Source organism: Microtus oregoni, unplaced genomic scaffold (assembly GCF_018167655.1).
Source record: "Microtus oregoni isolate MIOR12 unplaced genomic scaffold, Mior012 000044F_ref0000062, whole genome shotgun sequence".
NCBI classification, from domain to species: Eukaryota; Metazoa; Chordata; class Mammalia; order Rodentia; family Cricetidae; genus Microtus; species Microtus oregoni.
Genome location: NW_024543218.1, coordinates 207,563 through 228,239, shown reverse-complemented (window position 1 = coordinate 228,239; position 20,677 = coordinate 207,563). Strand labels below are relative to the sequence as shown.

Genomic DNA, 20,677 nt, shown 5'->3' with positions numbered 1-20,677 from the left:
CTACCATCTGGCTAACATTAATGCTACCAAGAAGCATCTTGTATGACCCCTCCCAACTGTGACTACTGATTTTATTGTTTTCGTTCCTGTGTGTGAATAAACCTGATAAATTCTGCTCTTCTGCGTCTGGGCATTTGTGCTTTCCTGTGTTTTGTGCTTTTTGTTCTTTTCCATTACTATTGTGTGCCCATGAGCTTCCTCATGTATGTCTCCTAACAGTTTGCAGGGGTGTTCATAAGGCATCCTTAGCCACAATGCCAAGTCCAGGGACAAAAGCAGAAGCTTCCCCTTCCTCACCTGTGGTGGTTTGACTAGGTCATACTCTCCAGAATTATTTTCAGACAGATGTGACCAAGTTCTCACCAACAAACTCCACCAGATGCCTGTTTCCAGGAGTCAGAGCCTCGAGGCAGCGGGCATCTCCTCCATTCTCCCACCTCTCACCCACAAGCTAAAACCCAGACCTGGTGGCGAGGACCAGGATAATTTTGAAGATAAAAGCCACTGAATAACACAGATTAAAATTCAGACCTGTGGTGTAAGGGAAAATACCTCTCCCCCTTTAAGCTATTCTACTGTGTTGTCAGGGTAGCCTGGGCTCACCGTCCTTAATGTGGGAGGAGCATGGGTTAAGATTCTCCAGTGGGTGCTATGTTCCTATCTAAACTCTCTGAACTGGGCGACCCTTTCAACAGTGTCGGCTCCTGTTTTAGCAGTGAGATTTACCAGGCTGTCCTACCTTCCACTTTCTCTCTCAGGAGGAGAGAGATCTGCACTACTGAGAAACTGAAGTTCTTGTGCCATGCCTCTGGGATCAACAGATCTACTCTCTGCTTCCTTTGGGGGCAAGCGCCCCTCCCCTCCCCCCCAAATACGTCCTGCTCCACTGCAGCCACGGCCATTCTTCCCTTCACTGGGCCTCTGTAGAAGTTAAGAGAAACAGGAAAGAGTTCTGGCTGCACACACTCCAGCGTCAGCGCCACTCCAGGAGATCCTGCCTTAGTCCTCAGCTTACAACACACTTGGTGGGAGCAGGTGGGAAGTGGTCCAAGGGAAACGTCAGAGCCTCCGAGAGCAATCTGGATATTGTGAGACCTGGTGTGGAAAGTGTCTCCACGTTATTTTTTCCTTCTCCTGTAAGAACCACGGCTCTTCTCACACACACAGCAGGTGATTTTTAGGTGAAAATATTATAGGCAATACATATTCCTTCTGACTCTTAAGAGCCGGATTTTGTTAAATTTACAAAATAACTTTAGAACTGGTGTACTTAAAAATGAGTTAAGCCAGGCATGGTGGCGCACACCTTTAATCTCAGGATTCGGGAGGCAGAGGCAGGTGAATCTCCATGAGTTCAACGCCAGCTTGGTCTACAGAGTGAGTTCCAGATAGCTAGGGCTGATACACAGAAAAATCCTGTCTCGAAAAACCAAATCAAAACAACAAAACAAAACAAAAGTTAGGCCTTTTGTTTAATTCTGAGAGTGCCAGCGATGTGTCTGGGAAATAAATGTGTTTGCAGGCCTTTTTTTGAGATGGTTTATGAAACCAGCCACTATGGCAATAATATTTTCTTTTTCAAACAAAACCCACAGTGTTTTATTTCCCTCCCATTACGTAGGGCTCGGCAGGGCAGGGAACAGGTTCTCATAGAGGGATGAGGCCTCTATTTGCCCACAGTGAGCAGGTTTCGCAGCACCTCCATGACTGAGTGCCTGTGCAGGAACACCTTGGAGATGCAGTAGTCCTTCTCGACAGGCTCGGACTTGCCCTTGCTGTGCCTGGGGACATCGGTCCACACCTCCTTCACCTTCTCTGGCACCAGGCTGCAGTGTCCCAGTAGCTTCTTGTTGGGACAGTTAACGAGCACCCGTCGGTTGTTCTTGACGACGACATGAGCAGCGAGAAGGGACCTGTGTTGCATTCCTCTTCCCCCTCCTGGTTCTGCACTTCCTCCTGGGCTTACTGAGGAGCCTCACTGTGGAGGTTTTGCTCAGAGATCACTCCCACCTCTACTGTGCTGCTCCCGTCTCTGACAAAAAACACTTATTTCTACTGATTTTATTCCTGGGCAGTATGATCGAATATTTATTATTTCTAATTGTTTGTTGTTCACCTTTAATTCCAAATAGAAGACTCCATCATCTTAAAAAATGAAAGTTGGCTCTTCTCTGTTACAACACATTTTATACTTAAGAACATACCTAGTGTAGAAAACAGCTTGCACAGCATACAACCAAAGTGCATTCTTGTATTGATATTTCCTCAACATCGATTATGTTTTAATAGCCGTTTTAATAGCAGGCTGAAGGAAACATCCTCTGCCGTTTTCTATGGCTTTGAAAATCTTTAATGAGCTTTATATCTCATTAATACTTTTTTCTGAATAAAATCATACATTTTCCTCTGTTTTAAGATCGATAGTGGCTTTAATAGCTATTTTGAATTGAGCTGGTTTACATGGTTAGTATACAGCATGCTTATTCTACATGTTCAACTCTTCAGAGTTATGTGTTTTAACCACTAATTATTTATTCAGGAATTGTATGTCCGTATTTACAAGGGAGTATGACTTATCACTTTCTCTCATCTAGCTGAGCATCACATTTTTTTTAGCATTTCACATTGAGAGTATTTCTAGTAATTTCTATTACTTACATAGAAAGACCCTGTCTCGAAAAATTTATTTTCCTTAGCCAATTTTGTACTGTATCTATTTTTAAAAGAGAATGGATGCACACACTCATCCAAATGTGTGCAGAATATCCCTATGCAGCAAGCCCCTTGGCTGTAACTGTCCTTTCCTAATTTCTAACACTGTTCGATAGTCATGGGTCTTTCCCTTTGATCAGTCTCACTAAAAATCTCAAGGGCTGCTTGAAAGCCTCAGGCTTTGATTCATTGTTCATTCTATAGCTGTCTTAATTAGGGTTTCTATTGCTGTAAAAAGACACCATAACCTCAGCAACTCTCATAAAGGAAAACATTTAATTGGGGTTGGCTTACAGTTTCAGAGGTTGAGTCCATTATTGTCATGGTGGGACATGGTGGTGCTCTGGCAGGCGTGCTGCTGGAGAAGGAGCTGGGAGTTCCTCATCTTGACAAGCAGGCGATAGGAAGTGAACTGTGACACTGAGTGTAGCTTGAACATAGGAGACCTCAAAGCCCACCCCCACAGTGACACACTTCCTCCAACAAGGCCACACACACTCTTAAGAAGGCCACATCTACTAATAGTGCCACTTGCTTTGTGAAGCTTTTGAACAAATGAGTCAATGGGGGCCATCCTTCTTCAGGGCATAATAATATTGTTTACTTTTGCACTTTGATTATTTCCACCTCATACTTTTACATTTTTGAAGTATTCAAAGTCACTAGTATTTTTGTGGCAACATTAATTTTCTAAAACATCCTATTTTAAGACAACATACATGTATGGTATTGTATCCCCCCTCTTGCATCCCCTAGTCTAATAATATGTTAATATGGAAATAAGGATAGAATAACAAGCTCTTAGTCTTCACAACTCTGCCAATGTTCTCTCATTTCTTCTCCAGGAAAAGGAGCAGCAAGTGTGTTTCTGTGGCTCTCACAACAGTTCTGACCCACTCCAATTCTCTTAGCTTTGGCTGACAAGACTCCTACCTCTGTATTAACTTCCAGCAAAAGGAACCACCATAACACTGAAATAGCCTGAAAGGGGCAGTATGTATTTGAGGTGGTAGACATGTATCTGGTAAGTTTACAGTGTCCACGTCTACATGCTTCAAAATAGCACATTGCATGCTGTAAATACCTTCAATGACAGTGAATCAGGCAAAAATGAATAAATAAATAAAATTTAAAAAGGAATAACATCATCAACAAAAAGAAACCAATAGAAATACCTGAGACTTGGATCACATTTACTCATGGAATTTATGCACATGTGCAAGACACACACTTCCCGGGGCTAAGTGCTGTGATTTTAAAATAATATGCCTATATAAAATGTGCCTATATACAATGTGTGGGTACATGCATGGTATGTGACCCATAAAGACTGTGTCTTATTGAGGAATATAGTTAGTGTTCTAAAATAAGGCCAAGCTGTCAGGAGTGGACAAATGCTCAGTAGGGGGCATCCATCTCCAATGACCCAAAACTGGATGAGGCAAAGCACAGACCAAGCAAGGTCCATCAAGCATCCAATCTTAGCTCATGATCTCATGTGATGAGTCTTCCCTCAAGCTCTGACATGATGCAGGGAAACAGACAAGGGAAAACCCAGTGTCACACATATTTGAGGATTTTAGAGCGTACAAATGCAACTTAACAAAAGGAGAGGTAAAATTCTATTTTGACTTCAGAGGAAGAAAAATGAGTTTCAATGAAATTTTAAATTTAGACTATACCTTAAAATATTAAGTATTTTTGATGCTTTTAGCAATGTTGCCTAGAGTCATACAAATTTATCACTAATTTCATGACTAAAACTTACTTTTTTAATCCAATCTTTAAACGCATAACTTGTAAAAAGTACATTACTATTTAAAATACATACAATACATACAATCTATATATTTTTTTTTTTTTTTGGTTTTTCGAGACAGGGTTTCTCTGTGGTTTTGGAGCCTGTCCTAGAACTAGCTCTTGTAGACCAGGCTGGTCTCGAACTCACAGAGATCTGCCTGCCTCTGCCTCCCGAGTGCTGGGATTAAAGGCGTGCGCCACCACGGCCCGGCTCATACAATCTATTTCTAAAAATTTATATTGCCTCTATAGTCCTAATATCCAGAATCCAGGGAAGGGACAGAAGTTATCTTTTTTTCTTCTTCTTCAGGACAGGGTTTTTCTGTATAGCCCTGGCTCTCCTGGAATTCATTTTGTGGACCATGCTGGCCTTGAACTCAGAGGTCTGTCTGCATCTGCCTCCTAAGTGCTGAGATTGGAGGCATGTGATACTATACCAGGCAACAGAAGCCAGTTTAAGGTTTGAGTGGAAAATGTCCCACTGAAGGACATTTTCTAGCCTACAGCACTACTGGGACAGAGGCCCAGTGGATGAAACTGAGTCCATGATGCTATCATGGGAATATCGGGAAGCTGGCTTCCTTCTCTGTTTTGCTTCCTGGCTATCATAAAGTAAGGAGCGAGACTGTATCATACAATCCCATTGTGATTCCTATCTGATATGGGATGCCCATCTGTATGATGTGGATATGTTTTATTACCACTGGTTAATAAAGTAGCTGCTTTGGCCTATGACAGGGCAGAATATAGCTAGGCAGAAAAGCCAAACTGATACAGGAAGAAAGAAGGTAGAGTCAAGGGAGATGCCAGCAGCCACAGGAGAGGTAAGATGTGAGATAACAAGCCACGAGCCTTATGGTAAAATATAAACTAATAAAAACAGGTTAATTTAAGTTGTAAGAACCAGTTAATAATAAGCCTGAGCTAATAGGTCAAACTATATAATTAATATCAAGCCCCCAAGTGGTATTTTAAAGTAGCCGTGGCACCAGGCAGGACAAGAAACCTCCAGGTACACCTATCATGGTCCCAAAACAGTGGGGGCAATGACCATGGATAGAAACTTCTGAAACTGTGAGCCAAAACATATCTTTTTTTTTTTAAAAAACTGTTCATCTCAGGTGTTTTGTCATAGCATCAGAAAACTAACATAAGCCGTAAGCCATTAAATAAAAATGAGTTGTGAAGTTAAAGCCTAGCTTTCTCCCCTCTAAAGCAGCAGCAGGTGGCTGTTTGCTTGGTGATAATATCGATAGTGATGTAAGGGGCCCGAGTTGACATGACAGCAGCAGCCAGGAACTAGGTGGGAATGAAGCTTAAAAACCTGGCTGGACTGAAAAGCCCCACGTGCAACTGAAGCCAGACACAAGCTGCATGTGACATGTGCAACTATGATCTAAAGCCTGGATTGCCCTAATGAGACTGTCAGCCGACAGCACTGGGACAGTCACAGAAAAACATCACGGATTTCAGCAACTGGAAACACACAAGACTACCTGGTGCAATCCATCCTAAAGTATTCTTTAGACAACTGCTTATCTATCCCTGCCATGGAAGCCAAGGTGATAAGCTGTGAACACTTCCAGCAGCTTGGATCTCTCCTCTCTCCTCCAGGTTTGACAGTTCTCTCCTGGTTGCTCATAGTTTACGACTCATTTGCATACAAACACTCCCAACCCAACAGGGCCCACCCGAGTGTACAAAAATGAGTGTGCATAGGTTTTTCTCCAGTTCAGCTTCCACAGGCATCTGCGTCTCAATTGGCTCCTGGCCATTCCTGCTCTCTTTAGAGATGGAAGTCAGATGTCTTCAGACTCCAGCTCTGAGCCTAAGTTCAATTCTCAGTCAGGGGCCTGGCTCTAAGAGTTATGCTCAAGAGGAGAGATCCACGAGGGACAGGCCCTCTGAAGACCTTCCCAGGCAGAGGAACTTAGTCTGAGAGGCTCTGGTGCCATGAGACTCATCGTTCTTGTCTCAGCAGGGAGACTCCCACAGCATACCCTCCTGGCAACTATGCAATTAGTTTGTTCTTTGACAATTGTGTAAATGTACCTAATGAATTCTGATTGTTTCCATTCCCCCATCTTTACTTTCTTTGCCCAACTAACCTCCTCTTTTCCCCTTCTTTCCTTCTTTCCTTCTTTCTTCCCTCCCTCCCTCCCTTCCTTCCTCCTCTTAATGCTTTCTCTCTCTCTCTCTCTCTCTCTCTCTCTCTCTCTCTCTCTCTTTCTTTTTCAAGACAAGGTTTCTCTTTAGCTTTGGAGCTTGTCCTGGAACTTTCTCTGTAGACAAGGCTGGCCTCAAACTCACAGAGATACACTTGTCTCTGTCTCCCAAGTGTTGGGATTAAAGTCCATCTCCTTTCTTAGATTCATGACATTTGGTTTGGTTTTGTGATTCTGAGGCCACCCTTGACCACTGCTTTGGCACTATCCACTGGAGCCTTGTGGGGTCACCAGTGTATGAAACTGAAGACAATGACTCCTTCAGTCCCTTGAGACCTAACTGACACAGGAGACACAGCATTGCTACTCTTACAAGTGATCTTCTTGCTATGCAGGGTGTGTTCTCAGGAGGCCCCCTAAGACCCTGTGGAAGTTGAGAATGGTGATCCTTGCTAACACCCTCTTAGATGGACAGTCTGAAACCTGCTGAGAGTGTAAAGTTTCAGTGTGACCAACCTCTCTCAAGTGGTTGGCATTCTGTTGCTATTGTCTTGTTCAAGTTCCCACTTTCAAGCTCAAATTGTTCTCATGGGGCAAATAGAAGCTTTTCTAATGTGTTTCCACTCCCTGTTTCTGTCTTCCATTCTTTAAACAATTACTATTAGTTTTTCTACATGCGTGTGGTTTTGTCTAGTCGTATGTCTGTGCAACATGTGTGTGCCTGTGGAGGTCGGAAGATGGCACAGGATGCCCTAGGTCTGGAGTTACAGATGGTTTGGATCCACCATGTGGGTGCTGGTATTGAACCTGTGTCCTTTGGGAGAGAAGCTGGTGGTCTATGACTGAGACCAAGACTGCCCTGTCTGCTGTGGCATCTGCACCCCTGCGTGTGCCACCTCTTCACATCCTGCTTGTACTGGAGGAGGCCAAGAAGAGAATCGAGTAGAGGATTTGCATTTGTCTTCAGAATTTTTGTCCTTTCCTTTAAAATTTTTTTTTAAAGAAAAAACTATCTTTTTTCATTCTACATACCAATCCCAGTTCCCACTCCCTCCCCTCCTCCCATCCCCTCCACCCCCTACCCCGAGAGAGGGTAAAACACATTGCTTTGAAGAAGGTCCAAGGCCCTCCCTACTATATCTAGGCTGAGCAAGATATCCATTCAAGGAGAATTGGTTTCCAAAAAGCCAATACAAGCAGTAAGGATAAATCCTGGTGCCACTGTCAGTGTTCCTGCAGTCTGCCCCAGTCATACAACTGTCAGCCACATTCAGAGGGACTAGTCTGGACTTATGCTGGTTCCTTCCTTGTCCGGCAGGAGTTGGTGAGCTCCTATTAGCTCAGACAAACTGTTTCAGTGGGTGTACCTATGCTGATCTTGACCCCTTTGCTCATACTCTCACTCTTTCCCCTCTTCTCCAGAAATTTTAAAGATTGCTTTTGCATTTCATCTAGGGGTTTGTCTGCCACCCAGGAAATGGGCAGCAGTATTTCTCTTCAGCCAGCAGAGGGAGCAGAGGATCCGAAAGCCATGCATCCGACAAAGCACTGCTTATCTTTGCTGACAAAACTCAAAACAAAACCTACCTGCTTTTACTTCACACACGCACGCACACACACACACACACACACACACACACACACGAGAGATGATAGATAGATAGATAGATAGATACAGAGAGAAAGAGAGAGAGACAGAGACAGAGATCGATTGATCAGTTTTGAAACAGATATTTACTCAGATTTTAAAGACCAGAGGAACATATTTAACAAGTCACGTGGAAATTTTTCCAGATAAATTCACAGCAAGATACAAGCTGGTCGTGACTAGTGTTACTTCATCCCCGTTTGGTCAGCATAGATCCAGAGTCTGTCACCCACGAAAAGAATGGACACGAGGGTTTTGATACAGTTATTTGCTGCTAGGGACACTCTACTCACATCCCGATTATATTAAGGTAAATTGCACAAGCTTTTTTCCTCCGAAACACACTTCGCTCTCTGAAACTTCAAAAGAAGAACATGAAAGAAGGCCACACAGGCATTTTAAAATCAAGTATTTGTTCTAAAATTGCCTAGCTAAAACACAGAGCCACTTGATTACAACAGCCTCTCTGCTGAGGCAAAACACACACTGAGCTCCCATTCTCCCTCGGCCCCCTTTGGAATGGCTGGGGAGATGGCTGTGGTGAGGATCGTAATTCACAATTCAGTCTTGTTATGGGGTCTGGCTCGCCCATTAGGCTTAAATGGAACCACACAGTGAATTTTCCACAAGCGAAATGTACCAGGGAAAAGCTTTTTCCAAGGTATCTGCCTTCCAGCCGAAGCCCAGGGGTCCGGCGTGGTCTGCAGAGAACACACAGCTCCCTTCGCCACTTCTGCTCCACTCTCTTCCCTGTTTGCTCTGTCCCCATGGCCCCACATGGATTAGCATGACTTGTGCTTTGCCATGATAAATAAAGGGATTTCAGGGTTGGTTGCCAGGGAGATGAAATTTAGTTTGCAGTGACGGATGCTGAGTGAATGAACAAACGAAGAGACACTGAACTATACACACACTGTAAATGGGAGAACTGTATGGGAGGAGAATTATTTCTCAACAGGGTACTAAAAACAAAGGCTTCTCTCTCTTTGGCTACAACAGGAATTCGTGTAATGGCATGCGCAAGGACACCTGACCTCACTTAGTCAATGGAATTCGACCGGTCTACTTCTTTTTAACTTTCTAAGGCTTCCATTTGATATCTATGTTTGTTACTATTTTCCTCAAACACTGGAAATATATGGAAAAGGAAAAGGAGACACTGTAGCACGCTAACAACATCTCTTTCTGAGTTTTCACCTTGAGTTTTCATAGGTTTGAGGGAGGGGCTTCTCATGCAACCATCTAAAGACCTAATCATGTCTGTGGGTCAGCTAATGGATCATTGGGAAGCTGGAGATAAAGGAAGCAGAGAGAGAAGCTTATGAAGGACGGTCCCTGTCACCCGCTTGTCCCCTTTCCTGAGTTTGGTCACGGAACTGAAACTCTCTGGTTGTTATGGATGTCGCAGATATCAGGCTACACACACTGCAAATCAATACAACATTGTTACAACTCTCAGTTTGTAAGTCTTCTGTATTTCAAGATGCAGAGAGGAAAGGAAATACTTCAACTGAACTTTCTGAAACAGCAGCTGTAAGTGTCCCCATTTCTGTGGAAATAAGCAATCACATGACCACCTCATGTTTTCCTACTCCAGTAAACCTTCGCTTCTCTCCATGTTCTGTCAATCTAACAAAAAATATTTTAAAAAATTCTTTTGGAAAGTCATACATTAGCACTGTATCTACATCAATCCCATCCTTTGTCCTCTCCTAATTCTTTCTCCATTAATGACGATTTATTTAATTATTACTGCTACAAACTTAACGATATGATAGGTATGTTTTATGCAATTTCTCCTTTAAACTACAGAATAACAGTTTCAACTAAATTGCCTTTTGAAAAATTTATCTACATAAACACCCTCATCAGTATTCTTTCTGTTCCCCCTGGAGATTAGAAACGTGATTTTGAGTCTGAACATCTTTGCCTGTTAGTATTTCTCCCACTCAGGAACCGACCAGGCTTAGCCCTACTTAGCTTCCAGGATCAGAAGAGGTGAGGCACATGCCAGGGTTGTGTGGCTCAAGATTTCCTTGAGTCAGGTCAACAAACAGCGTTTTAAAAGCTGGGAATGTTTCTGTTTTGCCCTCATTTTTCACAGGCAGAATCTGCCTAGATTCTCGCTCGATGTTTTCCACTTTTGGCTCTGTGGCTGTGCCACCTGCACGTGGCCTCAGTTGTCAGGAAGAGGTCAGCTGTTAATACTCCCAAGTTCTCTTGGCAGCGATGACTCATCTTTCCCTTGGTGGCTTCTCTTTGTCTTTGATCATTTTGATAATGTGTCCAGTGGTAGATTTCTCCCTGCTTCTTATTTGGAGCTGACTGTACTTCTTGGCTATGTAGGTCATGAAACTTAAAAAGTTTTTACTGCAGCCTTAAACATTTTCTCCTTCCTTGTCCTGTCTTCCTGGAACTTCTCTATGTGTTCCCAGGTATGACAAATGATGTCCTGTGTTTCTCTAACCACTTCGTTTTTCCTCATCTTTTTTATTATTAAATGACTATGTAATCTTTGCAGATTTCTTTTGAACTTTTCCATCTTTTGGCAGCTCAAACTTCCTGTTGAATCTCGTATAAGTAGAACTACATCAGACCAAAACTTAGGTGCTAAAGTACTTATTTTCAGTATCTCAGAATGCAACTGTATTTGTAGCCAGGGTCTTTAAGGAGGTAACTAAGGAAACAGGAAGCCATTGGCTTGGTCTCTTGCCCAGTGAGACAAAGGGAAGACCACATGAAGACATTTGAGGGCGGTGAAAAAGGTAAGGTTTTATAAGGAAACAGTAGTGACATTTTAGTTTTGTAAGGATAGTATCCAGAATTTTGAAGTTTTGATGGTGAGCCCAGCTTTTAAGGGGTGAACCATCTCTTCTGCCCTACTCTCTGGAATTTTAAGGAAACAGTTTTCACTCTTTAAGACACTCACTCTCTGGTACTCTGTAATGGCGAATTTAGTATCAGTACAGGGCCCTACTTCCCTGTTTCTTTGCATGTCTTTAACTTTTGTTGAAAGCTTGGCCTTTTTTTCTTTACTTTTTGATATAATACATTGTAGCAGACCCTTTCCCCTCTTCTCTATTCTATTGGCTTGGTAGTGTTGTCTCTGTAGTTTATGTGTTCAGTGGCTGGATGCCCATTCCCTGGCCCTAGCAGGTAGCCTGTTGCTTACAGGCTTCTATCTTTTCTTTTGACCCAGTATTTTGCTATGGAGTACAGGCTGTCCTGGAACTTGTGATTTGCTTGTCTCTGCTGGCCAAGTGCTAGGATACCTGCTGTGCTCCACAATACCCAGCTTGTTCCTATCTTGTAGTTTGGCTCCCTAGAGATTTATCCTTGGTCACCACACTTGACATGCACTGTAGTTTGACTTATGCACGGCATACTAGCCGTTGTCACAGTTTAGATAGTTCTGGGTTCACCTCTACTTCCTGTCAGGGAGTACTAGCTTGGATTTCCCCTTTTCACTACTAAGTTGAAATTTTGGCATCACCCCCCCCCCCCCCCCGGAATGCACGGTCCTACACAATGCATGACTACAGACCTTCAGGCACGCATGAGCTTGCTTCTTCATTTTCTTTCCTACAAGCTGCCTCTGGCTAGGAGTAGCTAATGCCTTAGATTTTGGTGATAGTCTCCATCACCAGGGAGCACCCACCCTCTGCTGACTGACACGTGTGTGGTCTAGACGGACTCTCAGGTTTGCTCGCACTGTGTTCTGGTCACCTCTATGAGTCCAGCCTAGGACTGCAAACAGCCTTCAGAGCACCAGGGGTGCAGGATCCTAGGGGTGCTCCTTCTCCCTTCCACTGCTCTCTCCCTGGGTGACCTGCTGTTTGCTGCTGCTAACACCAACAAAGCCTTGAGTGCCTCCTTTATTGCTCCCCACCAAGATGTTCACCTCTTTTGACAATATCCTTGGGCATGGAGTTCTCCATGCTCTAAATAAAGTGAGTTCCCTCTGGCAGAGCTGTGGAGTTTATCCTTGAGACCTGCCTCCTCTCCTAGGCAACATTTCTCCTCTACACCATTTCCCAGTGCTATGAGAAGGACATTGAGGCTTGCTTTTCCCAGAAGTAGTCTCTGATGTAGGAGGTGCGTGTGTGTGTGTGTGTGTGTGTGTGCATGTGTGTGTGTGTATGTGTATGCATGTGAGCAAGAATGTGTGTGCTCTGTTTTCTTAGTGTCCTTTCTGGAGGTAAAGCCTGGGGGGGTGACCAGGCCTCCATATTCTTGGGATGCTATTCCTAGGGAGAACTTATATCTTATAAACGGGGATGAGTTGAAGGAAAAGAGAACATGATGTCTTTTTTTATAGCTGCCCGGAATGGAATGGGGCTGAAGGACAAGAGGAATTAGTGGTAGTCCTTCATCCCCAAAGTGAACTTATTGTCCCAGTCAGAATGCTGGGAATATAGGATGAGCCACACCCTCCTAATGTCCCTGAGTGGGTGAGTGCTCCTCACTGCTCCCTAAGTAGTGCTCTTCTGTAAATGTGTTTAGGACTAATCTCTTGGGGGTGAGTAATGTACCAGCCGGCTCATCCCTGGATCGACTGATTCCCTCTGTCCCAGTACCCACTAATTGCCTGTAGCTCTTCATTTAGGAGTATGGCCAGAGTAATGCTATCTTTCTAAGGCTGGTGGCGTGACAAGGGCATGATGCTGTCCCTGGAAAACAGCTCCACTGTTCTCTGCAGTATGAAAACCCACAACCTTTATTTCTAACTTGCACTAGAAAAAGTACCTAGGGGGCTGGAGGTGGAGGTCAGAAGTACAGCTGTGGAATAGTCCTTTACACTGTGTGAATATATGTTGCTGTGATTGCTTTAATAAAGAAGCTGACCAGCCAGCAGCTGGACAGGATAAGGTTAGGCAGGAGAACAGGACTAAGGTAACTGGGGGGAAGAAGAGAAGAGTCAGAGGGGTCGCCAGAAGACACAGAGAGAAAACAGGAGTTGGAAAATGAAAGTGAGTTAACGCCACATGACAGAATATATAGTAATATAAATAAGTTACATTAAAAGTTGTAAGAGTTAGCTAGTAACAAGCCTGAGCTATTGGCCGAATATTTATAATTAATAAGAAGTTTCCATGTGGTGATTTGGGAGTAACTTCCGTGACACAGAGGAACTCTGCCTACACACAACACTTGTCTAACACATGTGAAAACTTGGGTTTAACCCTCTACAAGGATATGGAGAGCAGTCTTTTAAAAAACATGTTTATTTTCTGTCTGGGATAGTAGTACATCTTCCCATAGAAGTCTTTATCATTATTAATTTGCAAAATGTTTCTTTGTATATTTTAATTTGCTAAGAGCATGGTGAAATTTGTGCTTTTGGTAAGACTACAGATGAAATAAGACATCGTCCTACATATAAATATGTCCACTGGTAAAATTACTTGACATCTGAACTTCTTCTTTCTTTGATACAATGACTGAAGTTTAAATATTTCTCTTTGAGATTTAAAAAAAAAACATTATTGTGTGAGGAAACATCCACAAAAAGACAACCTTTTAAGAGCAGAAGGGGCTTGCTGAGTTCAAAACAGAGACTGTACTTGTCACTTAATTTAAAAAGTCCATGTAAATCAGTATTATTTTGAAGATAAAATTTATCAAAAATGAAAGCCAATGAAGATTAATTATAATGCTATTTACTAAGAGACCTTTAAACACTGTCCATTGTTTGAAAAGCACCCATGAAATTCAGGCCCAATTGCTCATATAGTCACGGTCGCACGTGTTAAAAAGAGCAATGAGATGCTACTAAATACATTACAGCATTCAATTAAATCGTTACAGGTCGTCAGAGACATCAGCCTGGTGGAAAGGCTGGAGTTAGAAGGTTTCTCCTAAGGAGACAGACAGCAGGATTCTGTACCTAAACAAGCCCATGACAGAAAAGCAATATGGAAGAGGGAATTGTACATCCCTCTTGATTTTACAGAATCTCTGCCCACAGCTTATTCTTGGTTTGAACCACCTAGACATCACTGGCAGTCATAAATCTGTAGTGTTGGTAGCATAATGATAGGCAGGTAAAATCAAGATCAGTGTTCAAGGCAGCAAGGTCTGAATATTTCTCTCGATAAGAGAAAAACTCAGGAAATGGTAGCGTCATTGCCCACTGTTTCCACTGGGTCATTTTCTCCTGAATTCAAAGAGCAGGACCATGCAGAGAACTCATCCCAGCTTTTTTTTTTTTCTGTCTCCTTTTCTCCCCTCTGTCTGCATGTCAGGTTCACACTAATAAATGTTATTGAAAACATCTGTCCCCTTCTCCCTTGTGGCAACATGGGAAGTGAGAGGCAAGCAGTTTGGGTAGCAGTCTACGCAGGAAGCGGGTCCAGAAGGATGCTGTGAGCTTTAGTGACTGAGAAGGTCAGAGTCTAGGTTCCTCCTCTCTGTATATCCCATGTGCGGGGATTCTGGGGGTCAGAGGATAAAGCTGACTGTGGATTTGAATGTACACAAAGGAAGCCACATGTCCAGTAGGTGGGAGAGGCAGGTCCTTCTGTTGACCCTGACTGTATAAGGAAGCACAGAAGAGGAGCAGGAAGAAGAGAAAGGATGTTTATTAGAACACACTCGGAATGTAGGACAGAAATGATGGTCTGGCAGGAAAATCTAAAAAAGGACTCTCCTCCCGGGTGCTCATTTCCTTCTCACTATGAGATTCTAAATGTCCAGTCATTTAGAAACGCTGACCTGCTCTTTCATCTTCACGGAGGCAGTTGGGGCTGTCGACTGAACAGACCGAGGCTGAAAGAGTTATGGAAACCTGGCTACCAGTTGGTCAGCAACTACTCTGCGCATAGAAAAAATGAGGCGCACAGACCCTTGTGAGACACCCTCCCTCTGACCTCAACTTCGCACAGAGATTTGGGGCAACACAGAACAGTGCACACGATCGGAATCTTTGCTGATGAGATCCTACAAAGACCCCACAAGGAGGCAGTGCTATCAGGGAAAATGGTTGGATAAGTGTTCTTGTAACATGAGGACAAGCTTGTTGGGGTTTCTGTCCCACCCGGTACCCCACAGCCAGCAAGTCCCAAAGAAAATCACACACAGGTCTACATAGGTTATAAACTGGTTGGCCCATTAGCTCACGCTTCGTATTAGCTCTTATAAATTATATAGCCCATTATTCTAGTATATGTTAGCGACATGGCTTGGTACCTTTCTCAGCGGGCAGTTCACATCCTGTTTCTTGGGTGGTCTGGACAAGAATGTGAAAAAAAGGACTTCCTCCTTCCCAGCATTCTCCTGTTCTCATCGCCCCGCCTCTATTTCCTGTCTGGTTGACCCGCCTATACTTCCTGCCTGGCCAAACAGAGTTTATTTAAAACATGATTGATAGAATACAGACAAGTCTCCTGCACCATGTTCTGTCTCTAAAAGCAGGAATGTATCTCTTACCAGCTTTAAATCATTCTGAATAATAAATTTTGATATGTCAAGGGAAAGAACACTATAGTATGTCAGACTGTGACATAATGATGGGTCAGTGCCTCTGACTCACTAGGTTCAGAACAGCTTTCAATCCAGGCAGCTTGTAGCTGATACCATCCTCGGTTCATTTTTGAAACAATGGTCTGGGAGTCACAGAAATCCTTCACAATAAAATATTTCACCAACTCATTAATCATAATTAACAGTATTAAAGGCAATTCATTCATGCTTTTCTACTTTTCTATAAAGAAGGAAGGTTGATGTACCTGGCTCTTCTCTCCAGTGTTCAGTTTATGAGAATAACATTATTTCCTGGCTGGAAGAAAAAAAAAAAAAAGAAAAGCTATATATCTGTCCCAGGGTTCCAGCCATTGTCAAAAACAGTAGAGACTGGCCGAGCGGTGGTGGCACACACCTTTAATCCCAGCACGCGTGAGGCAGAGACAGGCGGATCTCTGTGGGTTGGAGGCCAGCCTGGTCTACAGAGCTAGTTCCAAAACAGGAACCAAAAATCTACAGAGAAACCCTGTCTCAAAAATCAAAAAAAAAAGTAGAAACTTTAATGGATTTCCTTGAAGACCATATACAACTAGCCAGAACTAATAAGCAACACAAACATTAGGTCTAGCTGGTGGTCAGATGTCATAGTTTAAGTACAGCAGCCAGTAAACAGAAGTGGCCGAGAGGGAAGGACCTGGAGGGTTAGTATATAAGGCAGAAGATTAGTCACTACAGATACAGGATGCAGAAACATAAGTCTGAGATTCATTCACTCACTGAAAAAATTAAAAGCTTGCATGTAGTACTAGGCATTTCGTAAGTCATGGGAGGCTCACAGACTAGGGGAAGTGGGTAACAGATACACATCTAGATAATTGTAACACATAGTTGAGCATGCTTGAAATATGTGACAGAACTTCTGAAGTATTGAGAAAGGACATGCATCCTATCCCAGGGATAAGAGGAGCAACCATGGGGGAACCCACGGAGAATGGATGCCTGAGCCAAGTCCTATCAGACGCAGAGAAAATCATCATAGGAAAAGGGCGTTCTAGTACTAGGGACAGAAGGCTAATTTCCCCTTGTATCACTGTGGATGGCTGAGATCCACACAGGCCTGGTATCTAGCTGTGCATACAGGGCTGGGGATAGTGGAGTCTGGAGAGTCAGCTTTACATACACATGGTTGGCCAGGAGAGTGTGCTAACCCCAGCAGAGCTGAGCAGTGGATAACAATAAACCCATCAGTCCAGACATGAAATAGTTTAGGACATGGGGCATAAGTTCCCATCACAGGGATGTTGAAGAAAGGGCTAAAACCAAAGAATCTAGAACAGTGAGAGTAGATGCCGACCACCACATTTCTCGGCCAAGGATTGCTTTGCTGCTCTGGATGCCTTAATCTGGAACCAACAACCATTCCAAAGCAGAGTGGACACAGGGAGAATGCTTACAAACTTCTACCCAGCCAGTGTGACTGTGGTCACATGACTGGGACCACAGAGGACAGGGGACACAGGCGTCAGCAATGAAGGAAATGAGGACACAAGCTGGAGCTAGCAGGAGTTGATGAGGGAGGCAGTTTTCTGACCTAGTTCTGGCTTTCATTTTTGTTTTCGTCTGTGGAAGGAATCAATCCCAGCACAGCTGGTCCCTGCTCATGGATGGAAGTTTGCTATCCCAAGCACCTGGCTGGCGAAGCCCGTGTCGAGCAGGGACACAGCCGTAGTTCTGTGAAGTGAATCCTCTCTTGGGTCAGGTTGGAAAGGCATATTGCAAAATAAATAAAAGCCCCAGCGAAGATGGAGAGAATGGGTCTCTCTACCATTATTAAACACTCTGTCTCTGAGATGACTTTGTAGTGCCCCTAAGCGTAGCAGTAGAAACCTCAGCATTGTACAAACTCATCTACTCAGTGATACAGGGACGATGTCCATGCTCACAATCCATCCCAGAGTTAACCTGTTAGATACCACGCACAAATGCACCATTTAAAGATATGGCACGGTGCACTTGTAACATCCTTTATCTATTTGCTTTAATTACACACTGTCCAAATGGAGCAGTGTCTACTTGTGCATGTATGTGTTGCAGATAAGTAGATATTTACATGTCTCTTTCCATACACTTGATTATTCCTCTAGTTCTAACATAAGGATGAAATGTTGGGCATCTTTGAGGGAATCACAGCTGCTTTAAAACCCTGCAGTGGATTTGCCTATGACTTGTCACCGTCTTCTGTCCCTTCCCAGCACCAGCCCTTTTACTCTACAAGGTGTTACATGTGGTACTGAACCATCTTCAAAAACTTGAAATCTCAGAAACCCAGATATGTAACTATCAAAGCAATGTTTCAAAGGCAACTTCTGGAAAGGATAAAGCCTCTCAAGGGACCTGGCCCAGATTGATGCCATCCTTCTCCTTTGAGGGAAATGGGAACATCCTTAGAGAAGAGTCCAAAGTGGCATGCCAAGACCTCCAGAAAATGCATTCTGTGACTTCCATTCTTTCTACACTTAGAGCACTAGCCTGCACATTCTACCTTAAGGATAGAAATTGGCATGCCAATGGTTTTGGATTCATGGTGATCTGGTTCAGAATACTGGAGTTTCCACAGGAGTTTCTAAGGAATAATTTTCGAAGAGCTAGAGAAAGCCATCAAAGTGGCATCGATTAACAAGATGGCGACACTGAGCAACAGCAGGAGCCATGCGACCTCATGCTTATTCAAAGCCATGCATTTCTCCACACATGCTTCACAACATGGGATAACGAAGAAGGGCGCTTATAAGAAATCCCATACTAGCTCAGAACTAAAAAATAAATGTTTATTTACTTAGGGGTAGATGCACAAATCAGAATCCTCTGCTTGAATGGAGATCAGAAACCGAATCCCGCAGCCAGAAAAGAGGCTGGACACATGCTCTACATCAGTATCAATAGTATAAGAGGCCACGACCCAGTGGGTGGGTAACCACTGGCTGTAAGACTTCCTACAGCAGGGATGTAGTTGTGTACCACAGAAAGCAGATAGGTGGTGTACAGTACCTTTGCAAAAGAATGAGTACTCTTACTAAAAAAAAAAAAAGATTATTAGTTTGCATTTTCCTTTGAGTAAAACAGGGCATTTTCCATTGCCATAATGTACATTTGCAATGATGATAACAGGTCCATGCAATAAAGACTGAGACCCAAGACTGCGGTGCAGACTGGGAAAAGGTAGCATCTATACTAGGTGGGGCTGAATGGAGCCATGTTCTCAGGGAGGGTGCACCCATGAAGGCAAGGTAGGAACCTCCGAGCTTTCCTTCACCCCTCTACTAACTAGTCATGAGATGGAAAGTTTTGCTTACTATACATTCCGACCACCATGTACCAGGCTGTACGGCACACAAACAGCCAATCCAACCAAAGTAGACAGAACTTCACAGGAATAAAAGGCAAATAGATTCTCAGGCCTTAATTCAGATCCCGTCATCTACTAAAATGAAAGCAAAATCTCTTCCTTGCTAACAGTAATGTAGATATGTCTACACCCGTCCCTCATCACTCCTTCTCCTCTCCCTGTAAGGGCGGAAACCAGACAGGTGCAAGGTGATGCTTTACTGCTTCCATTGATGGACTGGTCACTCAACTCTGCTTTACAGGAGCAGGACACTTATTAAAGCATGAAAATAAGACTTGGTAATTTTACTTTATTCTTTTTGCCTATGTTCGCAGCACTTGGGAGACTGTGGCAGGGGGATTGGGAATTTGAGACCAATTTGGGCTACTTAAGCAAGACCATGTTAAAAAAAAATGAAAAAGAAAAAGAAAAGTACACCCAAAACACTCTGAAAGAACCATTCTCATGTCCTTATGACTAAAGAAAAAAGACCAGACCTGGGACTCCTCCAGCAATCCAATCCATGGGTGCATTCGGTCCTCCTGTGCAAATGCTCTTCCCTGTCTTTCCTTGAATCTTTTATTTATTTCAACTGAAAAGTTCACCCCATCTTTTCTTTAGATTTATAGAGACACATGGAGATAAATGATTGCTCGAGTATGACAGCAAATCCTCTGAAACCGTGAGTCAAAACGAACAGGATTCTCTCCCTCAGCTGCCCCTCTCGGGCGTTTGCTACCACCACAGCGGCTGATGATCACGACTGTCCCTCACAACTAGCCAAACCTTGTGTGAAAATGCGATGGGGTACAAACAAGGATAGCAGGGATAAGAGAGGCCAGAAAAAGAGAGGCAAAGAAAGGAAAGGAAAGATTTGAACTTCAGAGAAAGGACAGTAGGAAAATACATTTGGAATCATTAATTGATTAGTGCATCTATGAAATAAAAGTGTCAGTCAATGTCACGGAGTACATGGAATCATCAACTAGTGAGCCAATGAATGGTTTCTCAGAATTAAACATGTTATCTAATCTCAGAATTAAACATGCTATCTAATCTCAGAATTAAACATGTTATCTAAGACACACAACTGAACGTAAATGTGAGGATCACATATTTGTTTCAAAACCAGAAACCAGATCTTGCAATATTACTTCCTGCTAATATTTCTTCTGACACAAGAGTGAATTAAGACTTCTAAAGATAAGAGCTACACACCAGAAGAATTTAAAGTTACATGTCAGTTTTCTTGGCTTATTCCATTCATTTGAGTCATCTTGTCACTATGAAAAGAAAGGTATAGAAAACTCATTTTCCATGCCTTAAGCTATAAAAATTCCACTCATCTGTCAAGAGAAATCATTGAATACAATAGTCTACAATAAAGGCAAGGTTTTTCAAAAGCATTTTTGAATTGGAGATAAGATTGTTTTTAATGGAATGTCCCTCCCTTTGTCAGCTCCATATTTTCCCTCAGGAATGCCACTGAGTTCATAGAGAGCATTG

The 20,677-nt window shown here is 43.1% G+C and overlaps 1 protein-coding gene and 1 pseudogene across 5 annotated transcripts in view; both read right to left on the bottom strand.

Moving 5' to 3' along the window:
* The window catches only part of LOC121434631 (disks large-associated protein 1), a 684,271-nt gene that overhangs the window by 479,195 nt on the left and 184,399 nt on the right, over positions 1 to 20,677 (bottom strand). Inside the window, exon 3 of one of the 5 annotated variants that reach the window (XM_041633553.1) lies at positions 16,053 to 16,102. The exons of the other annotated variants lie outside the window; for them this stretch is intronic. The gene's annotated coding sequence lies outside the window, so the exon portion shown is untranslated. The remainder of the gene's footprint in view (positions 1 to 16,052; positions 16,103 to 20,677) is intronic. 5 annotated transcript variants of the gene reach the window in all.
* Positions 1,667 to 9,094, bottom strand: LOC121434650 (annotated as a pseudogene).